This window comes from Xiphophorus couchianus, chromosome 12 (assembly GCF_001444195.1).
Source record: "Xiphophorus couchianus chromosome 12, X_couchianus-1.0, whole genome shotgun sequence".
In the NCBI taxonomy this organism is placed as follows: Eukaryota; Metazoa; Chordata; class Actinopteri; order Cyprinodontiformes; family Poeciliidae; genus Xiphophorus; species Xiphophorus couchianus.
Window position 1 is genome coordinate 2373762 of NC_040239.1, and position 10000 is coordinate 2383761.

Below are 10000 nucleotides of genomic sequence, written 5' to 3' on the forward strand. Positions count from 1 at the left end.
TTCTGATGATCCAAACATTCCTTCCAACTTCCACTCCAGACAGTTTTTCAATCTTTTCTTTTCCTCCTTTGACCTTCAGGTAATGTTCAAGGTGAGACAGGCCAGAGCTACTCCTCCTCCTCTGCCTCGCCGGGCCCGGATCCGCCGCACCAGCTCCCGCCGCTCGGGCTACGCCTTCTCCCACGCGCAGGGCTACGGCGACCTGGTGACGTCAGGCCGTTTCCTGAGGCGTCCCGCCTTGCCGCGGGCGTCGGGTTTCCCCCAGGTGGGCCGCGCCGCCACGGGGTTCAGCCCCATGGGCCGGTCGGCAAGCTACAGCCCGTCGGGCCGTCCCCAGAACCTGAAGGTGCCGGACGTGGAGGTGACCTCGCTCCAGATGTACAGGACATTCAACGACGCTGCCCCATGAGAGAAGGAAGCTAATTAAACTTCTGGAGGGAAACAGAAACTCTGAGGCTTTTGTGGGAATTTTTTCGCTGACAGTTTCATTTAAAGGAACGACAGATCTCATTTCTGAGAGGTAAACGGTTTACTGGCGTCAGATGTTTAAGTTTGAACCTGAAGGAACCAGCAGATGGGACGCTAACTGACGGAACTACTTGATAACAGACACAGAAACAGATCGCTGAGCTTCCAGGCAGCAACAAGCAGAGGATGGAAGTGATTTAACATGTTGGGAAACACAGAGTGTCATCATGTTTACAGACTGCCCAGACCTTCGTAATCCTGGGAGTCCAGAGGCAACGCAGAGCTTCGTAAAGAGGGAACAACCGGCAAAGACACGCTGCTGTCAGTACTTTACTCTTGTTTTTCTCTTCATTTGTGCTTCTTTTAGCAGGTTAGGATAGATCAATGGCCTATACAAAACATGTTCATTACATTTTTAACATAAAATCATTTTCCATAATGAGATTTCTTGTCAGAATGAGCTGCTTTAGGACCTCTTGTCACTTTAAATCCAAATAAGCTGCTGCTGGCCACGCCCCCCAATTCAACGTTTACACTCACATGTAAAAATGGCTGCAGACACATGCACGATTATACAACCGTACATCTTTGAAAAGCAGAAGTGGAGCCTTCTGCACAATCAACCAAAATGCAGGAATTGGTTTCTGGATGCTTAATCAACAAGTAAACACTTGTCTTTTCCATCAGCCATTGTACAGCAATAAAACCAGCTGTGTGGAGCTCCACTTTGGTTGCTAAGTAACGGCACAGTGTGACTCAACAATATGAAAGGTTTTGAAACGAGTCGTTTTCCAGACACAAAAAAACAACGTATTGCCTAAAAACGTCTTTTTAAGCCTGTAGGCTGTTTTAGAAGCAGTAGAGACTAAATTTAAGAACAAAGACATGGAAAAATGTGAATTTTGTTTGATAGGTTCCCTTTAACTGCCTCCTTCTTTTTCTTCTTGTGTGTAATAACAGCCCACCATTCAGTCCAGCTGTCGTGAGAGATAACAGCATGTTTAAAACATAAAAGTTATTCTCCTGCTCCTCTTTTTCTGTGGTATTTTGGTTCTTTTGGGGGATTTGTTAAACATGTTTGGATTTGAGTAGAATGTTTTTAAAATTATTTTCATTGTTCAAATAAATTCAAGGGACTTGATCAGTTCTTAAGGTGTTTATAAGCTGTAGCTAGTTGGCTATAGAACAACATATCAGCCATTAATCCTGAAAAGTCTCTGTGTGAATTATAATTATGTACAAATAGCACATGCAGCCGTTCTAAACAAACATCGTATTTTCAGTTATTCAGGACGTGTTAAAAAATAATGTGATCTAACTTGAAGTGTGCAAAAACGTTCAACAGTTTCCTATCTGTCGTTATTTCTAAAACAAAGATGAAGCAAGAGTGGAAAAGATTAAATAGTTTTTTATAAAATAACTAAGTACACCCTACAGCAGTGGTTTCCAGCCTGGGACCCCCTTATTATCCACCTCATTAGTTTTTGCTGCTCCTCTTTAAATCTCTATTTTCAAGGTTAGAATACCAAGCAGAAATGTTTTACCTTTTTATTCCCCATAATTCTATGTGTGATTTATTTATTATTCAAAACTGTAAAGGTTTTTAATTAACAAATGGATTAATCAAAATTCCCCAAATATTGGTTTTGTCGTTACAGAAATTAAACATTTTCCCTGCAGATGTTCATTAAAACTCAATATTGACTCTATTATTGTTGAAATCTGCCAGAAGGATTTTATTTTCTGGTTTTACTTCTTTATTTAATTTCTCCATTTGTGGATTTGATATTCTTCCGTTTTAAAGTGTGCCTTGTTACATATTGATCAGTAATATTTTTGCACTGCAGCTCTAAGGAAGCATTTCTGTGGTTTTGTGGTTTTGAGTTCATCCATTTTGGTGGTTTCTGTCCAACTGTAGACACACTACAAACACGACCGTCCAGCTTTGACCTGCTCAGAGACGCTTCCTGGTCAGTTCGTCGTCTGCCTGGTTGTTGGTGCTTTCAAAGTTAGAGGTGACCATACCAAAAAATAAAGAATGCTGAAATTATCGTTATGAACTTTATATTGTCAGAAAACTTTTCATCTTCTGATCAGAAATCATGTGAAGTCGTTTGTTTTTTCTCTTTATTTTGCAGCTGGATACTTTAACCAGTCACTTAAAATGCTGTTTAACTTGATCTGCACACCTTTGAATGCAAACCTTGAAATTAAAACAACATGGAGATGATAATAATATGTTAGTTTGGTCAAAACAGGGATGATTTCTGTCAATGAATAAATCTTAAGTAAATATTTTATACTATATATTTTAATATTTTAGTATTTACACAAATATTTAACAGAAAATTGTATATACATTTTTTAAATTGGTTAAAAGAAAGTGTTTTTGCTTGTTTGTTTTTTTGAAGTTTTAATTTTTGTTTTTGCCCCAAATCCAGATGAATATGTAAATTTTGTCCCTGGTGATGAACCAAAGAAATGTAAAGCTTACATGTTGTAGATGACTGTTTATGGTTATTTGATGCTGGAAATCAAAGTTGAACTTGGATCTGTTTTTATTTTAAATTCAAACAAGTCTAAAGGAAAAAGTTTTGTTGCGTTTTCTTGGTGTTTTCAGAAAAGATGGCATTATTCTTGTACAACAGAACCTTTTCTGGATGCTGATAATTTGACATTTTGCACAGCAGCTAAAAGGTGCAATAATTCCTGTATGCTTTTCATTTTAAAGAATGAATATATATATGGATAATGTCACATTGCCTTAAACTGTGGCAAAATGTCTTCTGAGTGCCTTTCTGCAGCGGGAACTTTATGTTTTCTGCTGTGCTGCTTAGCTGCATCGTTGCTATGGTGATAGGATATATGATCACTTCCTCTGATTTACCACACTGCACTTCTGATTAATGTTTTGTATCTTTTTATACACTTCAGATGTTTTATTTGAAATAAAGATGCCTAAAAGATGAACATTTTCTCCATGACTCAATGAAAAATCTTCTTAGAGCACTTTAAACTGTTTAGTTTTATTTAGGATCATAATAACTCACGTAGAAAACCATTTCTGCATTTTAGATCTGCATGCTGTCAATGTTTTAAAAACATTTTTACATCCTTAAATTTGGGCATTTTGATTAAAAAATATTTCAAAATGTCTTTGAACCATTAATCCTCATGCAGAAAACTGTGAAAGTCATTTTGATTCTGTCACCCTTGGTGAATACAGTGAATAATTGAGGCCGTTATGCATTTTTCTATGCATCTGGATCAGACGTGTTGTTGCAGTACTCCTTCCACCCACTAGATGTCCTCAGTCTCCGCTGCATTCGCTGCGCACCTGTTCCTGCTGCAGCCATGCAAATATATTCTTCTGAACTCTTTATTTTTTGTTTTTACCACATTTTTAAAACGGACCCATGAACTAAACCATGAAGTAATACAGCAGCTTAATGAAAGCCAGGTATAAAATAAATTAAATAAAGCTTACCGTAATCTGCGATGAAATAAAACACATGTACTTCCACAGGTAGGATGTAGTTATAAGAAATCTGCTGAGTAAGCAGTATGTGACGTAGCATCGATGTGCGCTTTACCACCAGGTAGGACGGATTTAAGGGTAGCACAGATAAACAAAACACCGGCCCTCCACCTTTATCACCCCTGCTTTACTGTACTTCTAGCTCGCTGTTACTGTCTCTTACTCTGCAGTTGTGGAGTCACAATGTCTGGGATCATGAGCGCCCCCTGCCATGAGGCCAGAGAACTGCCTGCCTCTCCTCGAATCTGTTCTCTGGTTTCTGATCGCTGCTCAGCACAAGAATCACGTTACACACACAGTTGGTGACAAAACATGCTGTACATTATGTACATAAGCTAAATTATGGAAAATCAGTTCATATATTAAATGTTTTTTAGCCATTTTATTGGCAACGTTCAGACAGGTCTCATTGAATGGCAGTTAGCGAGAGGTTGCGCAATCCCAGGTGAGGCTCAGCTCTCTGCTGCCTCACCAGCTGCGCTTCCGAGCATTTGAATGGAAAAATGCAAAAATTCAGCGATTTTGAAGAAAAAAGAATCAAAATTGGTCAAGCTAAATAAAAAATAAATACTTTACAGTACAAACCACATGGAGAAAATAGCAATCTAAATTATTTTTTCATTATATTTTTCCATTATGACAGGTGAGGCTCTGCCTCACTTGCCTCCCGTGACCGCACCTCACTGGTAACTATGGCAACCAGTGACAGTTTAAAAGCCCACTGACTCTTTCCGTAGCCAGGTTGCGCGCGCATCCGTCCTGTTAATAAAAAATCCATCAGACAAGCCCGCTCTGAATATCAAACGGAACTGTGACATCACAATGTGAAATCACAATATAACTCCAAAGGCAGAATTCTGACATCACCAGCGATGATATAAACTCCTCACACTGATCTACTTTCATCACAGCCGTTTAGCCGCCGTTGTTGATACATTTCTCTTGAGAATTTATTTAGCAGTTTGCAATAAGATTTTCAACATTGTTTGGTGAACATTTCTTTTGGAGATCGACATCAAGCTTAACGTGAAAACTTAACTGAGTATCTAGAGAATTGATTTATCTTGGAACCTGAAACAAGCAAAGGTTACAATGCAGTCCAACCAACTTAGAGTTGAAGAGGTTGAATCCGACAACATTGTTGAAAGGGAGTTCCAGCCACCCACGCCACCCAAGCGCAAGAAGAAGAAGGTGTCGTTTGCAGTCTGGTGGGAGCTGCACGCACCTGAGGAGCTTAAGATTTCTGCTGAAAGTATCGAACAGCAGGACGCTTCACTGGTGGTTGAAAATGAATCGATCACCAAAGCACTAGAGACGGTGGATCAAAAAGGGGACAGACAGCCACCTGAGAGCGAGTCCAATGAGAAGAACCAGGTACCATTTAAAACCTGGTCGGAGGAACACGTCCCCAGTGAACAAGAGATTTCGGCAGGAAATACTGAGAAGCAGAACGATTCACTGGTCAGCGAAGAAGAGTCCACCGCTGGAGTGCAGGAGACAATTGATATAACAGAGAAGGAACAGCCCTCTAAGTCTAAGAAACAGCCACCAACAACGAGGCGCAACAGGAAGAAAATGATACCATTTCAAGTCTGGTTGGAGAAACATGCCCCTGCTGATCTAAGGATTTCAGCTGAAGGTACTGGAATGGAAAACGATTCACTGGTTACCAAACAGGAATTGATCTCCGTACTGCAGGAGACACCAAAGAAGGAACAGCCCTCTACGTCTGGCACTGAAAATGTTAAAAAGCAGGACACTTCTCTGCCTGAAGAAGGTAATCAGGAAGATTCCTTAAAGAAGATTTGCAAAGAGGAACCAGTTGTGTTGATTTCTACAACACAACTGGTCACAGAAAAGAACAACATCTCCAAATTACAGAAGAAAGAGGATCAGAAAGGGCAAAAACAGTTATCAAAGACTAAGCGCATCAAGAAGACGCCGCTGTTATGGAAAACTTTCCCCGAGTCAGACGCTTGCATAGATCTTGCATTTTTTACCGAAAACATTGACATCAATAACGGTCCTCTGCCGGAAAACCAAAGTTATCAGGCAGCTTTGCCCAGCAGCGGAAAGAAGACGTTTTGGAAAATGCTCCCAAAGTCAGACCCTCACATCGACGTAAGTTTTTTTGCTGAGAATATCGAAACCCAAAGTGTTTCAATGGCAGCACAAGAACTTGATGAGGCAGTTTCCTTGAAAAAAGGAAGTTATTCCAAGAACCCTGTGATTCCTTCAACACAGCTGGTCACCAACCAGGAATCCGTCTTCAAACCACAGCAGACACTGGATCAGAAAGGGGAGAAAAGTCCATCTGTGGGTAAGCCCAAGGACAACATCCAAACTCAGAATTTAACTGAGGTTCCTGATAGTCAAACTGCAGAAAATGTTCAAGGAGAAAGTTTAACTGAAATTCAGAATTTGCCCCACTCTTCTGAAAAGGCAACAAGTCGAGCAAACTGTACGTGTCTCGCCAAATTTAAGGAGTCTGAACTGGAATATATCGAAGTACAGAAGTACTTAATGGCACAGCTTGATGAGATGTTCAGTACCAATCAGAAACTAAATGCTAAACTTAAACAGCAGAAAGATCTGATGAGGAAAGGACTCTCAGAGAGAAGACAAGGCAAGAATTCAGTGGTTTCTGTTGAAATTCAGACAGATTCACAAGACCGGCCAGAGCAGAAAACAGTCCATTATTCATCTGCTTCAACACAAACTGAGATGGATGTTCAGGAAACCAGCTATCAGTTAAAACCAGTTCATCAAACGACTTCAACACAAACTGAGATGGATGTTCAGGAAACCAGCTATCAGTTCAAACCAGTTTATCAGACGATTTCAACACAAACTGAGCTCTTTTCATTGCCAAAACAACAGCCCTCTGAAACGCAACTGAATGGGCATCAGGATCTGCAGGCCAAGCTATTCAAGAGATCTCCAGGTAAGAACAGGAAAAAGACATCAATGAAAGCTGTTTCTGAACTGGAGACGCTCAGTAATGAAAAGGTTTCAGGAGAAAACAGTGAACAAGACATTTCAGTACCAGAAACAGTTGGAGATCAGACAGCTACCATCAAAAACGAGAATCATACAAATGAAACAGTGATCACCGAAGAAGAAACCGTCTCTGAAACCCAACAAAATGGAGACCATCAAGACGAGAAGAAGCCATCAAAGAAATCTCAACGTAAGAACAAGAGAAAGTCATCATTGAAAGCTGTCAGTAATGAAAACATTTCTGGAGAAAACAGTGAACATCAAGATGTTTCTACACCAGAAACAGTTGAGGATCAGACAACTACCATCAAAAACGAGAATCACACAAATGAAATGATCATCAGTAAAGTACAGCAAGCGATCGAAGAAGAATCTGTCTCCACAACACAAGAAAATCTGGACCAGGAAGATGAGAAAAAGTCATCGAGGAAACCTAAACGTAAGAACAAGAGAAAGGCAGCGATGAAAGCTGCCTCTGAATTGGAAAACCTCAATACTGAAAACGCTTCTGGAGAAAACGGTGAACATCAAGTAGTTTCTACACCAGAAACAGTTGAGGATCATAAAACCTCTGTTAAAAACGAGATTCGTACAAAAGAAACAGTGATCTCTAAAGAACCGCAGATCACTGAAGAAGAAACGGTCCCTGAAAAACAACAAAATGGAGACCAGGAAGACGAGAAAAAGCCATCAAAGAAAACTAAATGTAAGATCAGGAGAAAGGCAGCAATAAAAGCTGCCTCTGAGCTGGAGACTCTCAATAATGAAATGGCTTCTGGAAAAAACATTGAACAAGAAATTTCAGTGCTGGAAATACTTGGTGTTCAGACAGATACCATCAAAAACGAGAATCATACAAATGAAACAGTCATCAGTAAAGAACAGCAGGCGATCGAAGAAGAATCTGTCTCCACAACACAACAAAATCTGGACCACGAAGATGAGAAAAAGCCATCGAGGAAACCTAAACGTAAGAACAAGAGAAAGTCACCAATGAAAGCTGCCTCTGAACTGGAAAACCTCAACAATGATCAAGTTTCTGGAGAAAACAGTGAACAAATAGCTTCTATACTAGGAACAGTTAGGGATCATGCAGCTTCCATTAAAAACGAGATTCAGACAAAAGAAACAGTGATTTCTAAAGAAGAAACTGTCTCCGCAACACAACAAAATGGAGACCAGCAAGATGAAAAAAAGCCATCGAGGAAACCTAAACGTAAGATCAGGAGAAAGGCAGCAATGAAATCTGCCTCTGAATTGGAAAACCTCAACAATTATCAAGTTTCTGGAGAAAACAGTGAACATCAAGATGTTTCTACACCAGAAACAGTTGAGGATCAGACAGCTACCATCAAAACTGAGAATCACACAAATGAAATGATCATCAGTAAAGTACAGCAGGCGATCGAAGAAGAATCTGTCTCCACAACACAACTAAATCTGGACCAGGAAGATGAGAAAAAGCCATCGAGGAAACCTAAACGTAAGATCAGGAGAAAGGCAGCGATGAAAGCTGCCTCTGAACTGGAAAACCTCAATACTGAAAACGCTTCTGGAGAAAACGGTGAACATCAAGTAGTTTCTGCACCAGAAACAGTTGAGGATCATAAAACCTCTGTTAAAAACGAGATTCGTACAAAAGAAACAGTGATTTCTAAAGAACAGCAGATCTCTGAAGAACAGCAGATCACTAAAGAACCGCAGATCACCGAAGAACAGCAGATCACTGAAGAACAGCAGATCTCTGAAGAACAGCAGATCTCTAAAGAACAGCAGATCTCTGAAGAACAGCAGATCACTGAAGAACAGGAGATCACTGAAGAACAGCAGATTTCTAAAGAACAGCAGATCTCTAAAGAACCGCAGATCACTGAAGAACAGCAGATCACTGAAGAACAGCAGATCTCTAAAGAACCGCAGATCACTGAAGAACAGGAGATCACTGAAGAACAGCAGATCTCTAAAGAACCGCAGATCTCTAAAGAACAGCAGATCACTAAAGAACAGCAGATCACTGAAGAACCGCAGATCACTGAAGAACAGCAGATTTCTAAAGAACAGCAGATCTCTAAAGAACAGCAGATCTCTAAAGAACCGCAGATCTCTAAAGAACCGCAGATCACTGAAGAACAGCAGATCTCTAAAGAACCGCAGATCTCTAAAGAACAGCAGATCTCTGAAGAACAGCAGATCACTAAAGAACAGCAGATCACTGAAGAACAGCAGATCTCTAAAGAACAGCAGATCACTGAAGAACGGCAGATCTCTAAAGAACAGCAGATCACTGAAGAACAGCAGGTCTTTAAAGAACAGCAGATCTCTAAAGAACAGCAGATCACTGAAGAACAGCAGATCACTGAAGAACAGCAGATCTCTGAAGAACAGCAGATCTCTAAAGAACAGCAGATCACTGAAGAACAGCAGGTCTTTAAAGAACAGCAGATCTCTAAAGAACAGCAGATCACTGAAGAACCGCAGGTCTCTAACGAACAGCAGATCACCGAAGAACAGCAGATCACTGAAGAACAGCAGATTTCTAAAGAACAGCAGATCTCTAAAGAACCGCAGATCTCTAAAGAACCGCAGATCACTGAAGAACAGCAGATTTCTAAAGAAGAGCAGATCACTGAAGAACAGCAGGTCTCTAAAGAACCGCAGATCTCTAAAGAACAGCAGATCACCGAAGAACAGCAGATTTCTAAAGAACAGCAGATCACTAAAGAACAGCAGATCTCTAAAGAACCGCAGATCTCTAAAGAACAGCAGATCTCTAAAGAACAGCAGATCTCTAAAGAACCGCAGATCTCTAAAGAACAGCAGATCTCTAAAGAACAGCAGATCTCTAAAGAACAGCAGATCTCTAAAGAACCGCAGATCTCTAAAGAACAGCAGATCTCTAAAGAACAGCAGATCTCTAAAGAACAGCAGATCACCGAAGAACAGCAGATTTCTAAAGAACAGCAGATCACTAAAGAACAGCAGATCTCTAAAGAA